Raw genomic sequence first — 21985 nt, forward strand, 5'->3', positions numbered from 1 at the left:
AAAGGGAAAATAATCTAGGTGTCCTTTCTTAATTGGATAGTTTAGTCTTAAATGACCTTGTAACAAGAGATTGTTGGCCATTTTGTGCCTTCTAATGAAAAGCTGCCAAACTCACAGTAGTGAGACTGTTTTACTGATAAGAAATAATTAACACTTGAGTCCAAACGAATTCCCATCTCAAGTGCCTTCAATCCAGACCCAGAGAAACCCACAACGTGTAGCATGGAAATAAAGCTTTTCCTGACTTGCTCAGCGATAGGAATATTTTCCAAGTAGGCATGTTTCCCTAGTGTTTAAACCAGGTGATTCTAAAAACATTCCCTTTGATACCAAAGGGACTCGGCAGGGATTTTGACTTATGCATTTTGCAGGAAGCTGGAAGTGTTTCCAGCGTGGTTCAGCCTGTCCCTCCTAGAGGAATTTAGGAATTTCCATGCTTTCCAAGCATGGCTGCCAGCCTTCCGGGCCAGGCCAGGCCAGGCTGGGCACGGGTGGTGGCGCTGTCCGTGGTGCTGCCCGTGCGGGAGGGTGCGGGCCTGTGCCTGCGTGTGTGTGCACAGGTGTGAGCGCGAGCGAGGGTACAGGTGTGTGCAGACGGGTCCTGAGGGGTGGGGAGTTATGTGTTACGTGCACCATGGAATCACAGAATGGGTTGGGCTGCAAAAGACATGAAAGATCACTTAGTTCCCTCTTCCCTCCTATGGGCAGGTATCCATACTGGCCTTGGACATTGCCAGGGTTGGAGCATGTACAACTTCTTTAGGAAACTTGGTCCAGTGCCTCACCAGTCTCTTTTTATGATAAAATTTAAAGATTGTATCATTTTGGTATAATTGCATACAGTCAGGGTCTCAGTGCAACTCTCACAAGCTCCTTAGAGGCCTGCAGTTTTCAAACCCTTCACAAGGTTGGAAAGTGACCTTTATAAATCAATGGACAAGGGAAAACTGTATGAATTAGTATTGTCTTCATATCCCTTTACTTCCCCTGTTAGAAATACCACACAGAGACCGTTTTAAAAGAGATTGAAATATTTCAGAAACCTTTGAGTGATTCTGATGGTATTTTTTTTCTCTGCTTGGTTCTGGTAGAGAGCAGGATATGTCCCACTAGTTATTGTAGTATTTCTGTCATATAATAGTAATGCTGCTAGTTATTTTAAAACTTGCTGAAGAAAACCACCCTTTTTGCTACAGTGTACTAAGCTTGATTCATTCATGTGATTATGGGCACAGACACTTCTGCCAGTTGCAGCCCAGGTATGGGAATCAATATTTAATATTTTTGGGGTACCAGAGAAACCAGTAAAATTGTTGGGCAAGAGCTGTCTTGCAGATGATGAGATATGTCCCATTGCTTCATTTCTGAGCAGCACTTCTTTTGCTACTCATCAGCTAGAAAACTATTCTGGATCTATTCATGGAGGCATGACCTGCTCACTCTGTCATGTTCTGCTGGTGGCAGGTACCCCTTGATGCTCGTGCTCTCTTATAAATAGGTAACCCGTAAAGAATAACATTTAGCCCAGCAGGCTTTTCAATGGCAGCAGAATAATGCTCCCCACTGTTAGAATATATAAATGTGGATTTTCAGAACAATGTTCTGAATTTTTCTGAAATTCCATCCCACCTTGGGGTGGTGGGATGGTTCTTTGCGGAGACTTCATGATTCCAAATGTTTCTTTGCAACTTGCCCCAGGTAGCAGAGTTACCCAAATGCAATCACAGCTAAACCTCAGTGGAGAAGCCCAAAGCCTTTTCCTGTGTGTCTCTCTGTTTTTTGATGGTGTCCTTAGGGGTACCAAATCCTTTCCCAGGATCTTAGTCCAGGGAATGTGACAGAGCCACCAGGAGCTATTTTGGCTCACGGGATGCCCACAGCAGCTGCTCCAGCTCTGGCCAGCTCTGGAGCACCACAGAGGCAGCTGCTTTGCACTCACTGAGGATCTGGGGATGTTGTTTCCATTGCCTCATGCTCTTGGTTTGAACCTTTCAGTGTCTGTACGCTGACCTTTGCGTACTTACCCTCCTCTTACTGGAGTGAAAGGGACGAGTAGTTCTTGCCCCTTTGTTTCAGAGAGCAGTTCATTGTCCACTCTGTTTTCTAACACAAAATAAATAAGGAAATAATTTCATCATTACTTGTTAGTTTGGCTGTTTTTTAATGGGGATGTAGGGCAGCTGCATGGAGCTTTGAGAGTTTCCTTAGAAAACCCCAGGCCTTAAATACAAGAAGTGAACTGTTGGAGAGGGTACAGAATGACAATGTACTTTGCTCTCTGTGTTTGGCAGGACTGGCAAATGGATATATAATGTGTTGCCTAATCACAAGGAAATCTGCTGTGTGATCAATTATTCTTTAATTTCATCACTTTAATAATATGTCATCTTGGATTTGTGACACTATTGGGCAACACAAATGACCAATGAGGGGGATTTAGCCTGTGTCAGTGAACAGCATCTGCTCAGCCCCATGCCTGCAGAAATGCCTGAGGGAAAGTGGGAGTTTAAATTTGCTCCCTTCCTCAGCAGATTTATGTTTCTCGGCTGAAAACAAGTATAGGATGGAAGGGAAATCATACACAACTGAAAAATCGATTCTGCTTTACAATTTAATTCAGTTGGGTTTTGCTTTTCTTAGAAACCAGAAAAAAAAAAACAAAAAAGAACAAAAAAATCCCGGCTCTTCTAGGATCCCTGAATACAGGAAAGGTATTAATTTAGCTACTTATCTGGCCCATTTCCTAGAAACCTCACACTCCACTGTTTTCTTCTCCACTACCACCAGAACACAAAATGGGTGATTATCCTTACTTTACCATTGGAATCTGAAATACAAGGAGGCAAACTGTAGGGTCACATTGTAGGCTAAGGCCCCATCTACTTGGCTTTGTAGCTTGTCTTTCACTATAACACACCTCAGTTTATGCCAACAGGAGTCTCTTATCTTCCCCCTTTTCCCCTTCCAGCTGCAACTTCTGTCAAAGGTTAGTAATCAGGGTATGAAAGGTAAATAACGCTTTCTACCAAAGATCTCTGTCGAGATAAATGCCTCTCCATGAATCAGATTGACATCAGGAAAACAGCTGAAGACACATTCTGAAGCCTCAGCCCCACAGGATCGTTAGGAATATTACTGTCCCGACCTAATGAGCTACCACTGATCCTAAACAATGTCTAGGACAAAAGACTAGAGGGGGATTGGCTCCCCTCACCCTGCTGCCTGCAGACTTCTGACAACCCATTAAGGTTATAGCTATTCAGCTCTGTTCAGACGGCCCTTTTTTCCTTCCTTTTTTTCCCCCTAACAACTCCCAACTAATGAGCAGCCAGCGTTACTTTTATTTTGTGCAGGGAATGTATGGCTAAATAGGTGTCTGAGCATGGTTCTGGAATGAGGGAAGCAGAGGAAGGGAGACTGGAGGTCTTTTAGAAATGTCCCCATCGCCTTCATCTGTCAGGCAGAGACCCTTGGCTGAGGAATCCTCCTCGCAGGGATGGGTGAGGACTTGAGGCTGAGCCTGTGACACATCGGACTAGCAGAGAGACAGCAGCCCAGTCCTGCTGATCCCTGGTTTTGAAGAAATGGGCAGGGGAGGCAAAGCCAAAAGGCATCTTGGCATGTGCCATCGGCTTTAGACACTCCTTGGACGCTGCCCTTGCCGTGTGCCTCCATCTACTTTTACTATAAAAATTCCCGAAGGCGCCAGTCTCTCTCTGTCCCTCAGCCTGCCCCCCTTTCCCTCGTACTTTACTAAGTGATTGGAGTTGCCCTCTTCCTTTTGCGCCTTCCCACCTCCTTCAAGCTCCCTCTTCAGCGACAAGCAGCATCACTAATTGCTTTTTAGGGTCTCTTTTCTGCTCTCTGTTCAAAATTCATGGGGCATTCCCTGGCCCCATTATGCTCCTTTCTGAACCTTTTCAGCTTCTTTTACAAACTTAGCACTTTCTGTGCTTCTCTTAGCCTTTCCAAAAAAAAAAAAAAAAAAAAAAAAAAAAAAAAAAAAAACCAAAAAAACCAACAAAAAAGTTTGGATTTTTTTTTTTTTTTTTTTTTTTTTTGCAAGCAGGCCCCTTCCCTCTGCGCCCCCCCCCCTCCCTGCCAGAAAAGCACACGCACGGGCCCACCTCCCATTGAATGGTGGGCTTTGTGCAGGGAATTTCCGGAACACAGCCCAGGGCTGGAGGCGCAGTGTGAGTGGAGGGGCTTTGGGCAAGGAGCCTCCCTTAAGCCCACCCCATTACCACGGTCACTGTTTGCCCTGGGCTCTCTAAAAGGACTATTGTTGCCTGTTGCCAGGTATTCCCTAGCAACACTTAAGCCAAGCTGCCTCCTCTATTTATGGCAGAAACTTTTCAATGGTCTCCAAAACACGTGCTTGTCAACTTCAGAGAATACCTTCAAACAGACACAGAGGGGGAAAAAGTAATCCCAAGCACTTGCTTTAGTTGAAATATGTGTGTTGGGGGTGTTTTTCGATTCCTTGTCATTTACCTTGGATCAGAAACCCAAACAATCACAATTTGAAAAAAAAAAAAGATCCCTCCCCATCACCTTCTCGCAGCCCCTGTCCCCTGCACTGCTGAGCCTTTCCACTGGCAGGTGGGTGGGGGTCATTTATTAGATGGATGAGCTTTTGCTACACTTTGAATCTTTTTGCACAAAAGATTGCTTCATTATTTTGAGACAGATTTTGATTTCTTTGTGTGTGCCGGAGCCCTTACAAGAACCACCATACTTGTGTTGTCCACCAGCAAATGACCAATTACCAAGGGGGATGGAGGGTTGGAAGGAGGTCACTAATATAACTGTACAGCATAGACATGGCACTAGCAAGTCATCACAGAATGGTTGAGGTAATCCCATGTGGTGGATGCACACTCCTGTGGATTTATTTCAAGAATTACATATTCCTATGCTTGCATTTCTGCAGTCATTTTGTCAACTGCAGACAGTCAGTGGCTCAGTCAAGTTCAAAGAGGAACCAAGCTGCTGCATCTCCAAAAAGTTGTGTACATATTTTGGTGGTCAAGTGTAATGATGTGAGAGAAAAGCTTTTTACAGTAAGTCTCACTTGATAGAAATAGTCTTTGTTCTTTGTGAGATGTCTTACAAAGAGTTCCAACATAAATTGGTGTCTTTGCTTCTATCACATTACTTGCAGATTTTTACTGCTAAAAAGCACTGGAGTCATTGTCACTTTTGGGAAAATCTTATCAGATAAGCAGATAATGTAAGTAAGACCAAGATTTACAAAGACAGGTGTAGCAACATAGCACCCAACCCATCGTGAATTTCAGTGGACCATGAGCACCTCTGAGCTGCCCGCCCACATATCCATGATAGCAGTGGGTGCATTCCCAGTGCCATGGAGGACATCACACTGGTGTCAGCACCATGTCTGGAGTAATAATCTGAATTTTTCCCATCTGCAAATTCACATTGTGTTTCCTGGCATGTCCTTTAAAGCTTCAGTACATTAATGTGACATCCTGGCACTGGGGCTTTTTTCTTATGTGGGACTTTTTTCTTACCTTCCCTGGTAAGAAAAGCTGCCGTGGTGGCCCCAAGAGCTGAGCTTCCCAGGGCCATGCAGGAGGGCAGCCTGAGGCAGCTGCCTGTGGTGGGAGCACCATGGAAGCCTTCAGAGCTGAAGCAAAGCCCCAGGAGTGAAATGAGACTGACTGCCAGGGAAATGCTGTGCTGCTGTTTGCTGCTTTCTCTCCCCAGTAGATGGCTAAGGTCAAAGTTGCCTTTCTTGTTCTGAGCAAGAATCTGAAAATATTGCATAGATGCAACTCATTCTGTAAATGATTTTGGGTTGTGACACTCTAATCAGCTGTGTCAGGCTTTTAGAAAGATTAGAGCATATAAGTACATGGTAGTTCTCTTTTATGACCTATAACTACAGAAGCTACTCAGTCAATGACAATGTGTTCTTACTCCAAAATTACATGCAGGTTTTATGATTATACATCTTTTCCCAGACGTGTGTGCCAGTGCCTCCACAGAGAAGTAAAGTATGGTATGCTCATCTATCTGCCCTGGTGCTTCTGCATTCCCATCTGCCATGGAATAGTTCTTCCTCTCATCTCAACCTTCAAAACTCAGTTTTTGTTTCTGTTTAGAAGTACTGTAATTAGAAGATGCTAGATTTCCTCTGTTAACATATCCCCCTGCAGAGCTTGACATTACAGTGAATGTAAATGGTTTCATGAAGTGCAAGATTAGGGCTGTTTAAATAATTGTTGTAATTGGAAATATGTGTATTATTATCTCTCAAGATGTTTTAGATTAAATTAATGAAGTTCACATCTGGAAGAGCAGATTTTAGCCCTTTATGTGTTTCTGATCCTTTATCTAGGTAATCTGAAGCTCAGATTTCTGGTCCAGCCCCTATAACACAACCTCTTCTTAGCTTTGAAAAATACTGTGTTTTAGCTCTTGGTATTTATTCTATTTATCTCTGGATTACACTGCTTTTCTTAGAGCAAATACATCAAAACCCACCAGCTTGTACTGTGGAAAGTCTGTCCTATGGTTCCTACTCAAACCAATGGAGCACACAAGGCATAATAGAGATTTCTGCCTTGCCCTGTCTTTAGTCAGCAACTATATAGCAAAATTTTTCAGAAGGCCAAGATTTATATTTCTGGAATATTCACTGTTGTCCTTCTGCATGACCAGAGGCTGTGTAGGAAAGAGGCATTGATCTTCCTTTCCCAATTCTCTCCAAAGTTCTTAGCTATTTTAGCCCTATGACCCCATTTAACCCATCTTTAGCACATAAAGGTGCTCAAATAACTTTAAAAAAGGCATGGAGAAAGGGATTCTCTATAGAGGGACTGCTCACTCAATACTTTCTGTTTATTTAAAAGGGTTAACTTCTAGCTCCTGCCTTTGCAACTGGCTGACATGCATCCTAAATGTGATTCTGTAAGCTGGGCAAAAATGATGGTTCCCAAGTGAACAGAGGGACACAACAACTCTGGGCAAACTGTTCTTCTGTGGACAGGCTTACCTAGGAATAGCTGTGGTCAAATTATACAATTTTCACTTTAAAAACAAGCCATAAAAATGGTGTTTGCTATTGTCAGCCACTGTTTGCCAGTGGCCAGCACAATTGTCTCTTACACCCATTTTGAGTAAATGATCTACTAGCTGAGATAGTCAGTGTGTATTAGTTTGGCAACTATTCATTGATATATATGCCAGTGCTTGAATTGATTCTGGGTGAATCTGGGGCAGATTTTTCAGCTTCTGATGAAATTCAGTTTTCTTGTTTCACTACCATGTGTAAAATTACACACTTGCCCACATTCTTGAGGGTACAAAATTTACTTTCATCAAAGGTGAAGTATGCCCTAAGTCATTCTCAGATTCCAAAACACACTAGTTTGTGCCTTGCAGACACCTGTAAAAGTCTCTAACTTCCTTAAAACTTGAATCCCAGTTCTTGAACTCTGGCCCTCCAGGAATACTGAGCCATCACTGAAGACCACAGTCTTTCCTCCTGAAGCACCTGGACTACAAAAAGGTGCCATGAGCAAACCTGGAGTGATTCTTATTTCTTCTGTGTCCATATACATGTCATTCTTGGAATGTCTACCCAGACACCATGGTCTCCAGCCACCCAAGATCTCTGGAAATCTCCATCCAGTTCACCTTTAAGCAGCAATTCAAACTAAGGTAACTAAAGAAACAGAGAAGGTGAGAGGTGTGAAATAAGGTTGAGCTCATCACACTGCCCAGCAGACAGTTGACTGTCTCACAGGAAGCACATCCCACATCTGTAACAGCTGGTTCCAGTGGAACAGCCAAGGACATGGCTGTAGTGGAGACCCTGTCTCCCTCTTAGTGCCGTGCTTTACAGAGGATGAGGGAGGTCTGAGGCCAGTGGGGACCCTTGCCTTGTTCCCATCCAAGTTATTATCCATATGGATGCAAATGTGCCGAGGAACTTTCATACACAGGAAGTAACCCAAGATGCTTTTAAATTAGCATAAATTTTTTCTTGACTTTTCCATCTTTCTCAGAATCACCTGTGGGCTCCCAGACAAAATATTTCCTCTGTATAGGCCTGCTCTAATCCTATCTTTACTGTGTGGAAAGTGCATACTTTGTTGCTTCTTGACTTCAGTGAAGTCAAAGGAGTCCCAAACAGACTTGGAGACTCCATCTACCTGAGAGGACAGTCACTGATTTTCAGAGGCACAGGCAAGGCTGGGAGCCAGAGGCCATGGCATGCTGAAAGTTCTCTCTGCTGCTGCCTTTGCTTCATCCCCTGAGTCAGGAGAATGGTTGTCTAACACAGACCAATGATCCCACTGCAGCAGCAGGATTCTGCCTCTCTGAGGTGCTATCTTCCAGCCACCAATGGTCTCTGTCTGTCCTGCCTAACCACAGGCTAGAAGAGCACTGAAGGGTTGTTGACCCTCATCTAGCCCAATCCTTTGCCCTGAAGGCAGTGTCAGCTACACAACCATTCAGAGATTAATAGACTTATATGCACAGCAACACTATCATGGCTGTACAGCAGTCTGCTCACAGCTGATTTTATTTATTTATGTACATATTTGAGGCAAAGATTAGTTTAAAACCTATAAAACAGTGTGATATCCACAGTGCATAGCTGTGGGTTGACTCTTAGCATAAGGAAGAAAGCCTGGATAAAGAGGGGGCAAATGCTGCTTTGCTTGCTTGTGTTCATAGCTGGATATTTCTTACTCCTTCTCCCTACCAGTAGGAAAGGAGTAGGAAACTCTAAGTGCTCTGACTCTTCAAATTGCATATTGTATTTTTCCTGTTTGTGCCATAGTGTTAAAATGTTTCTTTAAACAGGTGTTCTCTAACACATTGGGCTCTGAGGCTTGTTGTTGCCTACAGTGGAATCAGAAAGGCCTTCTTCCCAAGGGCTTGGAGACACCTCTGTCTTCACTCTGGACATAAACTAAATTGTGATCTACTTGCTTAAGCCAGGATGCAGAGAATCACTCACATTTGTACTTAAATCTGGGACCATGAAGCCTCTCTGCAGCCAGAGTCTCAGGGCATTATCAACTGGACTGAGAGACAGTGTTCTCATGGAACCCAGTGTTGTTATGAGGGAGGCTTCAGTATTAGCACAGTGTTTAAAGCTCCCAGGCATTTTAATAATAATAAAAACGACAACAACAATAGCAATAACATGGACATGAATGGACATGGGTGCATGGATATGCTATATTGTCCTTCTAGTTCACAATCCCTCTTGCCTACAAAAAAGACAGAAGCTAAAACTAGATGAATTATTAAACTGAATGTGACTATAACCCAGCCAGTATGAGAAATCTTTTCATTTGTGGTGGAATTATTTGGGCATCATGTAACAACTAACAATGGAAACAGGAACATATTTGTATTATCCTAAAATTATTTTTCAGACAATAACTTATGTCTGAAAGTCATATATAGATAAAGATAACTTATGTCTGAAAGATAACTTATGTCTTAAGATAATTTAAAGATAACTTATGCCTGAAAGACAGACTCCTTCAGTAGCTATCTTCACTTTTTCTTTTTACATTTACTTTTATTTAAAACAACCTTATAAACAGAAAATGGATTTTCCAAAATCACACTTATCAAGGCCTATGCTTTCAAAAAATGTTTGTAAAGCAGCTTTCTAAGGACAGTTTTTAACTGGATACAGATCCAGTTGAAGTCTATAAATAAATCCCATAGCCTATTTCTGTGTAGAAACTGAAATGAAGACAAAGCTTTCACTTCAAAATCTGCTTGGATTTTCAGATTTCATTTATGGCATGGGTTTCCAAAGATTAACTTTTCTGCTTTCAAACTACATTAATAGCATTAGGCATCAATTAATCAGATACAAAATTTGGAAACAAAGAAAGTATTTTGTCTGTATAATCACTGAGAGGCCATATACCAGGATCTTTTCTTACCAGCCTTTTTAATGATTATTTCAGTCCAGATTTTTTTTTTTAAAGGAACCGCTAAAATCTAGGCTTTGAATTTTGTAAATGAGCCTGCTGCCCAACGCACTTCTCAGCAAGATAAGGGCAGAATGGCATTTGCAGAAATGTTTAGCTATCTCTCTAACAATCCTGCTTGGTTGTGGGCCCCTTGGTAACAGCTTGGCAAATCTGCAAAAGGAATGCGACTATATAGTTTGTGTGTGGATTGTTGAGTCATTATAGCGTCCAAATTGCACAGCAGATCATTAATCATAGGCCAAGATAGGCAATCACTGCAGAAACCTGATGAAAAGGCTCCAGAATAATGCCTGCTAAATCATGTTTAACATGCAGACCTTGCCTGTGCAGATATGGAAAGGGGGAGGTAAGGAAAAAAAATTATTCCCCTTTTAGGAAAGAAAACTTCTACTTATCTTTGATTTGCATTCAGCCCTCCCTCAATAGTCCTTAAGCCTGTTATTTAATTCATTTTGGTGCCAGGTCCCATCACAAAGCGAAAACCCTAACCAGGACCTATGCAGTCTATGACCTCCAAACCCCCTGTCTTTTCTTGTCAGTTCTATGTCATTTGTGCAGTTGAACTCCACCAATTTGAAATGCTGACCTCTTCCATAGACAACCTTATTCTCCTTGAGTGAAAGAAAGGGCCAAGGCCTACAAACCACTCAAGCGAGAGATGGCAAGAAAAGAGAAAAGTGGTTGACTCGTAAATCAATTTCCACAGCCCACCCAAAACCCACACGAACAATAACGATGGTATTTTTTAAAAGTTGTGCTGTTGTGGTTTTCTTAATTGAGCTTATTCTTTTTAGAAAAAGTTTTGAGCAAAGCAAAATTGTTTGTTCAGGGTGGAAAATTAGGCCAGATCTTGCTCCCGATCCACTTCAGACCAGGGAATATTTATATCAAACCTTCATTCCCACCTGTCATCTACACAGAAAAGGAGCATAGCCTCACAACAGGTCTTTGTCTGCACTGGAAGAGGTGGCAATATCTAAAGAAAGGGAACGTTTGGGGCATAAATGCATCTGTGTAGTACCAGTGTGCAGGCAGAGCAATGGTACCTGTCTTTGTGCTGCACAGCCTGCCCACATGGAGGGAGCTGTGCAGCTCTGCCTTTGGGCCCTGCCAGCCCCATGTGTGACTGTCCCAAGCCCCTGGTGTCCTGTGAGCAGAGGATAAACGTGCACATGTAAGGGCTGCATCAAACCAGGCGCACACACCATGCAGTACAGCCAGCGGGCAGGCGTGCAGGCAGAGAAGCCAGCAAGAAACCTGCCACCACACAGTGAGACAAATTTTTAAAGACCTATATTACACTCCCTGGGGGTCTGATTCTGCCTGTGTTGCTCTCTCAGGAAGGTTTCCTACTCCTCAGGTGGTCTCATTGGATTCAATGGCTGTGTCTTTGAAGAGCAGATGCAGAAATTGCCTGGAGCACACCATGCCCCAGGCCCCCATTCCCATTAGCATCTTTATGCTTTTCAGAGGCCTGAATCTGGCTGTGCTGTTTCTTACTGCATAGTCCCATCTCTGGGTTTAAGTCTGGGACATCCTTAAAGAGCATTACCCATCTTCTCATTGGGAAATAGCCTCTCTTCCCTGCCAGACCTTCATTTCTCAGTCCTGCTCTTCCAAGATCATTAATCTACTGGAGCATGGGATGACTTGTTAGTCTCTCAGCAGAGGCAGGTCCAGCTTTTAGGTTGAACATAACAAATGAATCTTTTAAATTTTCTCATTGTCTGGGTTTAGTTTTATATGCACACAAAGTTTAGAGTCACTTACATATTTATGGCATGGCAGAAAAAATCTCTGGGAGGAATTAAATACAATATCACTACCTTGGCTCTTCACATCCTTGAGCTGTACAACACTGAAGGTAGTATCACCATGTACTTCCCTTTTTTTTCATTTTTTTCCCCTTCTATCTCTGCCATTGGCTCTTTCTGGGTTATTCAAACTTCCTTCCAGCCTTGCTTTCTTGAAACAGAATGATGGTACTTTATGATCTGAAAATTCTTGATACTTTACAAGCAAAATACAGTGTGATGTCTTGTTATGAAGGTAGGAAAGTTACTCTATCAGAAAAGAAATACCTATAATGGCAGACTAGCTCCCCCAAGGAACCTGGCCTATTGCATTGGATTTTCTCAAAATTTCTGTGAAAATGCTGGTGGGATATGGTCAATGGGAGGGATTTCTCATCTGGGAGAACAGATGCTCCAAAGGAATCTGCCTGTGGAGCCTGCTCAGCCAACATGCCCCCATCAGATCTGTGCCTGCTTGCCCTGGGGCTTACCAGCTCTGAGCCCTTGGGCAGAAGGGAGATTTGGAGCTGTTTATCCCACTTGACCCTCCATACAGATGACCTTCCATCATCTGGGGCCAGCTGATGCTAAGCAGTAAATTAAATTCAGTGGCATGCTGTCTGGGCTCTCAATGGCGCTTCAGAGCGAGCGTCGGAGCCCATAGAGCAGCGCTCATTACACGCTGCTGCAGCAGCTGGAGCTGGAGGGGGTGTCAAGCTCATTACCTTTTATAATATGCCCACCGATGGAGCTAGGTGTGCTCTAGATGGATTTGTCAGAGGCCAGCACTTTTGTCTGGGGGTGAAGCATTGCGTTAATCTGACAGGCAAGACTCCACATTATGCAAAGGGAAGAATTCAACAGGAAACAGATGCGTGGGGATAAAAATTAATCAATGTTTTTGCAACCTGCACCTCTGAATGCAGCATCTGTAGCTGTAAAAAGAATATATTCCCTCCTCCCTCATATCTTTTCCTCAGCAAACCAAAGCCTATGGTAAGCAGTTTGCAAAGTTTGACTCCAGTTCTGTGAAATCCTTGTATTCCTGAAGTTTTCAGCAATAATTTTATTGATTTTCTTGGTCAGATATTTGTATGTCATTGCTAAGCCCAACAATTCAGAAATTATTTTGCTCCTGAATTTTTGAAGTAATGCACCAAAATCTTTATTTTACTCCTCTTCTCACTATTCTAGCATACACTTCCATTCCAAACTCACTTTCCAACACTCTTTTGTTTGGAATGCATTGCAACATATTTCAGTTGTCAATGTGCGTTCACCTTATTTGTTGTACTCCAGAAAAAAATGTGATATGACTGTAAGGAAGAGAAAATGGCAAAATCAGAGAAGAACTGGTGGTGCCCAGTCTCCCTGGATAGATAAGGCATATCTTGAATCCATTCATTAAAATCTAGATCTTTGGGGAAAAAGAACATCAGATGTATAACAATGAAGTCAGAAGAACAGGGCCTGCAGAGTCCCTTGCTGTCTACTGTCTGGACAGCACAGCAGTGGAGAGCTGAACTGGAAAATCTGAATATAACACATTTGTCATTGCAGACTGTCTTCCTGGGACCTTTTTCTTAAGATTTTTAAGGATAAAAAACTCTTTCTGAAATTCTGAGCTCGTTAGTACTTATTGATTATGGCCACTGGGTTACTGATTGTGTTCAATGTCTCTGCTAGAGGAGTAAGAAAAGTTTCCAGACTAGGAGGAGGTGATCTCAAGGGAATGCACTGACATTGTACATTTTGTCCTTCCAGTGCCCCCTGATTCACATTTCTCACATCCCTGTTAGAAGAAGTAGGCTGCTGTATCATAGGTGGGAACCTTACACAGGCCCAGCACTGGGGCAGACAATTTTAATTTCCTGTTTTCTTAGAAGGGGAGATGGCAAGGATATCTGTGAGTGGTCTCAATAACAGCAGCAGCAGCTAGCAAGCATGCATTTAACAGTGGTGTTAATAAGGCACATGCTCCTGGTTGTGTCTCACAGAAGTAGTTGCTCAGCCCCTGCTTCTTTTCATGCTGTGGTGTCATCTGGCACAGCTAGATCCTTGTTTGGGTTATTTAATTGCTTCTTTGCCTGCCTTATGCAAACTCCATTTGTAGCTGGGCTTTTGGGCACTCAGACCCATGACTGCACTGCATTTAGTAAGCACTCTGCTCTGTCTGTAGGCAGTATTTCACACAGTCACCCAGTGACTTTATTCAGTTTGCTGGTCCCCAACGTTATTGTCACTCTGCATCATTTACCAATACAATTTTCACAAACAAAATTAGTCATTGCAATGTAGGTGTATGGAAGCTGTCCCACTCTGGAAGGATTCATTAAAATTGCCATAATAGTCTCCTTGTCAGGACTCTTGCCTGCTGTCTGGGAAGTATTTCAACAAGTCTGTCCTACTGTTGTGTTAATTAAACATTGTTCTATTTATAAATGCTCCATTGGTCAGTAGCAGTTCCCCACACAGAGAGAGAGGAGTAGTGGTAACTAAAATTGAAGTGCCAAGAAGATGGGGGTTGGCCATGCAGAGAAGCCAAGAGACAGCCCAGACTGAGCAAAGTGCCCCTCTTGGATGTGTCATTGTCCCCCTCACCTGCCCTGGGGCTGCAGTGGTCTTCTGGCATTTAACTTGGAGCAAGGGAGGAGGGAAGGAGTTTTGCTCACTGCTTTCTCCAGCAGCTGTTTTGTTTCTGTTTCTCTGTACATTGTAATCTCTTCACAGTGATTGCCACAGGGTCTCGGATAAAGTGAAAATATATCTGAAAACACATCTGCCTTCAGATAGAGACCAAGTAAGTATTATCTTACTTCAAGCTGAAGTAAGAATAAAGCCATTATCCTCCTGTGTTTGTTTCACACTCCTGCCAGCCTTCTCTACAAGCATCTCTACCTGCACAAACACATCTCCTCTGACATATACATGAACACAAGAGGAGGGACCTGTGGGAGCCCTGGGGTGCTGCTGGCTGCTATGGAATAGTCTCCTGGGACTGGGTGCCAGGAGGATCTGACACCCATTGCCTGGGTGTCAGGAGGATCTGTTCAGCATTGCTCTTCCTATATATGCTCCCATTTAACTCATCAGAGCCCTGCTCTGTGCTGTACCCTGCACTGCTGTTCAGTAGGGCCCCTCTCCCTGTCATGATTTCTGCCACAGCATCTTGCACTGCATCCTCTGGCACTGCAGGTCCATGCCATCCTCCTTTCTGCACATGTAGAGACAATTGCCAGCATTTTTACCCAGCATTATTTTGTACAGTCTTGCTGGATTCAGAGGCAGGAGAAGTTGGCCACCATCATCACCAGACAGTCCCTAAGGGACAGAACCCAAACCTTAGACCAGGGAGATTTGGGACTAAGGTATGTAGTACCTGCTAGCAGATTCTTCTGAAGGCTTCATCTGTGCTTTCTTCCTGGTTTGCTGGTCTCCTTCCAACCCACACTTGTTCTCAATATACTGTGCTAGGGAGAGATGTGAGAATTTCTGCCTGAAGATGTTTACTAGTGAATGAGTATTTACCCTGGAAATTGCTTCAAGCATAATTCTCAAGCTGGTGCAGCCCCAGCTATGAGAAGTGGGAAGTTTAAGAGGTAGAAGAGAAAGAAGCAAAAAATTGAGAGCAGAAATTATAAAGTGCTGCCAGGCCCATCCATGGAGATATATCTGTCTAGAACCTTAACTGGCTGCTGAGTTCCAACTTCAAATCTTGAGCATGCAAAATCTGTGAGAACCACATGAAGCTATGGAGTTCATCTGAGCAGCAACACAGTCAGGAAGAGATGGAAGTATGGAAGTTGTGCCTCTTTTTTTGTTTGTTTTTTTGACAGTTTGACAGGATAGGCACTGTAAGTGTCCTTGCTAAGTCAGGGCTTAACTAGGCAGACCCACATGATGTACATTAGAGCAACCTAAAATGAGGTTTGCTATGAAACATAAAACAAGATGAAGCAAAATGTTTCACCACTGCCTGTTTTTCAGACTTTTGAGTCAGCTGCTCTGAATGGAGTCTGTATGGCATGGAGGTATATATGCACATGTATATATGTGCAAGTAAAATGTGGGTCTTTAAGGAACACCCTTCATCTGAAATTCTCAAAGGCCTGGTTTTTAGTGCACAAAGTGACCCTTTGCTTGTAAACCAATGGTGTGATACTATTCCATTTATTCTCTCAAAGCTACTGCTATCCCACAGAGACACAGTAGTGGCTGTAGACAGGACTGTGGGTTTTGTGTCAGCTGGTTCTGCCATCATTTGCTTCTGTATCCCCTGAGATGCAAAAGCAAAGCTCTCCAGTACAGAGAGACACTAAAGTATGTGCTTAAATGTGACTGCCATTGAAGAGGCAGGTTGGCTTCCCACCCTGCTCAGGGAAACCTCCATCACCCTCTTGCAAAGCCTTGGCAAAGCAGGGGAGCCTCTCTGAGCTGTTGCTCGTGCTGTGTTTGTCCTGGACGTGATGCAGGACTTTGCTCTCCTGCACTGTCAGTCAGGTGCCTTTCAGGAGCACTGTGTTCACATCTACAAGTGCACACATGAATTATTGTTTACTCAATAACAAATCAAACAAATTCTCTTCTATTCAGACCAAACCACAATGATAAAAGGAAGCTGATTTCCACTATTATGAGCACCGATTGATGTCTTCCCTTCTCTGGACTGTCTTTATTTCACATACAAGTGGCTTTTCTTTTTCTTTTTTTCTTTTTCCTTTGGAAATGTCATCACCACTTAATTAGCAATGCATTGTTACCTGAAAGTAAGAACAAACCTATCTTAGGCCATATGGCAGGGTTTTAATCTGCACTGTCACGATATAATCATGTCAAAATGGCTTCCCTTTTCAGTCAAAACTGCATTTCACACTTTACTAATATGGGCTTTTCCTTTCCTCTTCCAGAGTAATATAGCCCTGACAGTCCAGCAAGTGCAACTAAAATAGCTCCAAGCTGTGGCCAGCAGCAGGAGGGGGAGAGTGAGCAAGAGAGTGGTGTGACTGGTGGGGAGGGAGGAGGACCTCATCCCAAAACTGGAACCTGTGCTCTTTCAGTGATCTGCTTCTGCAGAATTGAACCAAATGAGTTTGGGCTCCATTTAGGAAGACAATTCCCCTCCCCTATTGCAAAGGCCTGGGTTATGCCACTGGAGCTGGTTATAGAGAGTCTTTGTGAAGTTTATCTTTCCTCCCCCAGTGCTATTGGGAATGTATAGAAGCAGAAAGCAAGAAAACTACTTGTTTGTGCAAAGCAGCAGTTTGTGCAAAGACCAGCAGAAAACTTTGCAATTGACTGCTGTAGTTGTTTACAGGGTCTAAGGAAAGATGGAAATACATGGTTTGTTGGGTAACATTTTCAAAGGAGTTTTACTCCTAAGCAACTTACAGGTCACATACTGTACAACATGCAGATGTTTAGTCTGATGTTTTAGAATATGTAAGTGTCCTTTTCTGGGCGTTAGGTAAGGACCAAAAACAGGATTGAATCTTGTTTGCAGTGGGATAGAAGGAAGCATGGATTGTTTGTCCCCCAGAAAAATGAGGCAAACTATTATTAGTATTCACTGGCTCTTCCCACAGCACCTTGCACAAAGCAGAGTCTGGATCACAGACCCCCTCTCCCTTGCCAGTTTTCCTGTGTTCTCCCAATGCTGCATATCCCCAGGCACCTGTGAGGAGCTACTTACGGTCTCTGCTTAGCACTTGTGGATCTCAGGCTAAAATGGATTGAGTCAGGGCAAAGTCACAGCCAGCAATGGACCTAGATAGCTCCACTCCATGATCAATGTCCTTAGTTTCCCATGCCTGCCTTTTTACCCATCTTACCCCTCTGTAGTTAGGATAGTAAGTACCAGGTAGCCAGATAGAGGGAGAAAAAGCATCTCTTGAAACTTCTCTCCTCTCCTACCACTTGCATATGTTTCTCCAGGACAGAAGTGTCAGAGCCAATGAAAGTCCCAGCGCTTGCATGCATCCTTCAAGGGATATATCTGACTCCAAAGCCACAGGAGATCCCTGCCTTCTCTGAAGGGGAGCAGCAAGTACCATTTTGCCTGGATGAACTCTACTGCTCCAGGGTGTGTATGGATGGAGGGCTGGGGTTCCTGTCCCCAAGGTTAGAGTTTTCTCCCCACAGGATGTATAGATATCACACAGCTCTCTAACCATGATGTCTGATGTCTTTCACATGCTGTCTGAACTGTGTTGCTGTATCCCTTTACAGATATAACACTTGGAACACCTCAGATTGGAGGTTGGAGGTACTCCTTCCCTTCAGTTCCTTTGTATTTTGCTGGAATTTCATTTTTTCAGCCCCTGTATGAATACTACAATGCACAAGAGTAATCTCCCACACTCTTTCCCACCCAGCAGAAGGCTGAATGTAGAAGCTGCTCAGTGCTGATCTGCTCCTTATCAGTTATTAACATATACATGTCTTTGCAATGAGACAACAAAGCCAACAAGGCAAAAGAAACAAAAAAAGAGTTTAAGTGGTGGTCTGAGGTTTTGCTCACAATGAGAGATGAACCAGAGTTCTTTTGTTATTTAAATTACTGCTAAAACTGTGCTTTGGCTAGGAAAGCCCAAGTCTAGATGTTCACTTACAGAAATCAACATCAGTGCAGGGGAAGCTTTAAATATTTTAGCGTCTTTGTCAGCAGGCGTTTAACTAGGGAAAAGGACTCAAGCATACAGGTAGTTGATCTCTCTAGTTAAAACTGTACATTTGAAACACATTTTCCTAAAAAATTCTAAAGAGTAAGATAGCTCTGGTGCTATAAATAAGCACAGCTTCTCTGACATGAGCTCCTTCAGCCCAGCTGCAGGCTGGCCACCCTTGACATCTGCACAGACATACAGACATGGAGACTTAGACATGGGACTGGAGGGAGAAGAAAGCAGAAAGCAGTAACAACTCTGCCAGGCTGCTGTTTCACCAGGTACCTCGTGTGCTCTGCAGGGCTGATGCAGGAAAGGGCTGAAGGTGTAAAGGTCTGAGTATGTGCATGTGTGTTTTTGTTTGTGTGTGTGTGTGTGTGTGTGTGTGTGTGTGTGTGTGTGTGTGTGAGTGTGTGTGTTCAATGGTCCTGAGAACAAATATAGTTCTGGGGCATGAAACAGAAGGATGAATATCAAGCGAGAACATCCAGCTGCAGGTCCTTTCCCCTTCTTTTTCCAGCTTTTGGATGAACTGCAAAGCCGAGGGAGACTGTTAACTGCCTGGGCCTGTCCATTTGTCTCTCTCTCTTTACTTCTCTGTCCCTAACTCCCCCTCCCTCTCCCTCCTGCAGCTCCGGAGGGTGGAGGTGCGATTCGCTATGCCCGTTTTTTATTTCCAGCACGCTTGACAGGCTGGGCGAGGAAGGCGTTAATGTTTTCTGACAGGCCCCCTCTAATTGTTGGAGCTTTTCTTCTCTGCCTTTTCTGTGAAATTCTGACTTAGGCGAGCAGCATAACAAAATGCTCTGGCATTGAAATGTGCGCTTGCACTACACTGGGCTCGGGGAAACAGCATTATTCATGAAGATTTTCAGCTGTTTTTGTCTTTTAACTAACCTTTGAGTTTGATCAGAGGCTAGCCGGGCTCCCTTTCTCAAAAGGCGGTCTTGGCAACCCGACAATGGAGCCAAACTGTTTTCCCTGTTAAAGAGATAACTATGCCGTTGAGTTGGTACATGGGGGAAATTAATCTTCAGGCGCATACAAATGATAGCTTTACCTCGGTCTGCAATCGCCTGCGTGGGATTATTGATAGGACGGGGGTAAGGAGCAGGAGAAATTCAGACTGGGGTAGGGAACTTAAAAAAAAAAAAAAAATTTGCAACCCCAAGCCCATCATCCCTTTTGATTGTATAAAGCCTGCGATTGATTCTTCACCACTTGCCTTTTGCAGCAGGAATTAGCCCCGCATTGTGCGGCCTGACACGCTAAGAGCTCGCTCGCTTGGGAGCTGAAGTTGCTGGGACAAACCGGGAGGGGGGGGCGACCGAGGCTGGGGGGCGCTTCTCCCCTCTCCCCTTTCCAAGAGGCGAGGAGGAGCAGGGAGGCGCAGAATCGCCCCACACTTCAAGCCGAGCTAATCCCTGAATGCACTGAGTAATACGCGCTGCATTATGGAGCGGCGAGCCAGGGTGTCCCGTGTGTGTGTATCCCCCAGCCCCGTGTGTGTGTGTGTGTGTGTGTGTGCCCGGCCGCGCCCGCCTCTCCTTGGGCAGGTGCCCGCTCCCTTCGCCGCTCGGCGCGGGCAGCGCGGAGCGGGGCGGGCGCGGAGCGGAGCGGGGCGGGGAGCACGGGCGGGCGGCAGCTGCGGAGGGCGCACGCCGCCCCCGAGGCCGGGCCGGGCCCCCGCCGCGCCGCCGCCGCCGCGATAAAGGCTGAGGCACGACACGCGCGGGGACAGCGCTGCCCGCTGCCTGCCCGCCCCCCCCGCCTGCCCCGGCCGGCCCGCACACACAAAAGGCAGGACCTGCGCCGCCGCGGGGAGGGGCAGGGGAGAAAAAGGAAGGAGGAGGGGGAACAAACAAACAAAATAAAAAAAAAAAAAAAAAAAAAAAAAGGAAAAAGAGAGAGAGGAGGGAAAAAAAATACCCCCGGGCTCCCCAAAAGCCGGTGCTAGCGGGGCTGGGTGCGGGCCGGCGCCTCTCTGAGGGGAAGGTGAGAGCGGGGCTGGGCTCAATAGGAGGCTCAAAGCGGTGCCCACAGCCCTTCCCCGGAACAGGGCCTGGGGGGCTCCCCCCTCATTCTTACCTGTGCGGGAGGGGCGGAGGGCGCTGCTCCCGCCTGCGAAGTTTGTGCATAAGACAGCATCACGGGGGGCTGTGGGGAGGGGGCAGCGGCGGAGCAGGAATGGGGAGCGAGGGTAAACCCCACACCGCGGGCAGGCTCCCCCCAGCTCCGCGGGCGCGGATCCCGCGGGCCGGGGCGTGGGAAGGCGGGGGCAGCGCTGCCCAGCGCCGCTGGCCTCGCCGGGCTAACCCGCTGCCCGAGGGTGGCTTGGGGGAGGGCACTCACTCTGGCAGAGGCAATTGTTGGCGGGATGGTTTTCGTGCATTACAATAAATAAACGCGCAGGTAGATAAATTAATAAATCCGTGGCCAAGCAGCCTTCATGTGAACGCATATCCCCTCTCCGCTCCTCTTCCCCCACCCCCAACCAAATCCTGAGTAGTTCTAAAACTTATACTGGGCCCAAAGAAGTCCCTGATTTATGGAGTTTACTAATGCTAACTGAATACTGTCTGTCAGGCAGCGCTGAAAGGCTCTCCGCGCTAATACAAGAAAAGGCTTTGTGTTGCTAAGCGATTAGAGCAGATGTAATGAGATTTACCCCAATCCTGCTTTGCCCTTTCCCTATCTTCAGTAAAATTGTGTGTGTGTGTTTTCTTTCTTTCTTTCTTTCTTTCTGGAGGGGGCTGAGAGGAAAAGGGAGGGAGGAGGTGGTGAATTTCTGAGCCTGTTTTATACATTGTAGCGAACAACAGCGTAACTTTGCCTTTAGTTTAATGAGTCTGGATATTTACTATTCAGAAGTGAGCAAAAAAGAACACCTGTCTACACAAGGAAGAGAAATTTCGCCTTTGTAACAGAATGAAACATTATCCTAATGTTATATTCATAGCTATAAATTACTCGCTACACTTTCTTTGCATACCTTATCTGTACACTTGCAAAAGTGGGTAAATAGAAAGGGGGATGCTGTAAAGGGAGAGCGGATGGCGGCATATAACGGTTATTATTTTCATAACTAAACATTAGTTCCACGAGCGCTTAAAACAATGAGCGTTTGTGCTAAAGTAATGAGGGATTTCGTGACCCCACCGTGTCCCGTCCTCCCGTCCCGTCCTCCCCCTCCTCTGCCCTTCCCCCCCCCGCGATTAAATCACGTATTGATCATTTCAGGGCATGGGGGAGGAGGTGGAGGGGCAAACGTGTGTACGCTTTAAAAGCAATGCAGGAATACACATGTATAAGCGTCCATGTGTGCATATGCGTCCGTGCATATATCTATATCTATATCTATATCTATATCTATCTATAGTCACACATATACACACAGAGGGAAAATTCCTGGCTCCTCCACCAAAGTTTTTCCCTCCTCTTTTTTAAAAATAGCGCATCCCTCGCAACTCGACGGCACATTTGTAGCGGAGCGGACTATTTTTTTTTTTTTTTTTAACTCCGTATGACACAC

General features: G+C 44.8%; 1 long non-coding RNA gene across 1 annotated transcript in view; it reads left to right on the forward strand.

Moving 5' to 3' along the window:
* LOC136556898 (uncharacterized) overlaps positions 1-7486 on the forward strand; it is a 30443-nt gene extending 22957 nt beyond the window's left edge. Inside the window, exon 3 of the long non-coding RNA XR_010783715.1 lies at positions 7476-7486. This is a non-coding gene — a long non-coding RNA (uncharacterized lncRNA). The remainder of the gene's footprint in view (positions 1-7475) is intronic.
* The last annotated feature ends 14499 nt before the right edge of the window (positions 7487-21985 follow it).

This window comes from Molothrus aeneus, chromosome 5 (genome assembly GCF_037042795.1).
Source record: "Molothrus aeneus isolate 106 chromosome 5, BPBGC_Maene_1.0, whole genome shotgun sequence".
Lineage (NCBI taxonomy): Eukaryota > Metazoa > Chordata > Aves > Passeriformes > Icteridae > Molothrus > Molothrus aeneus.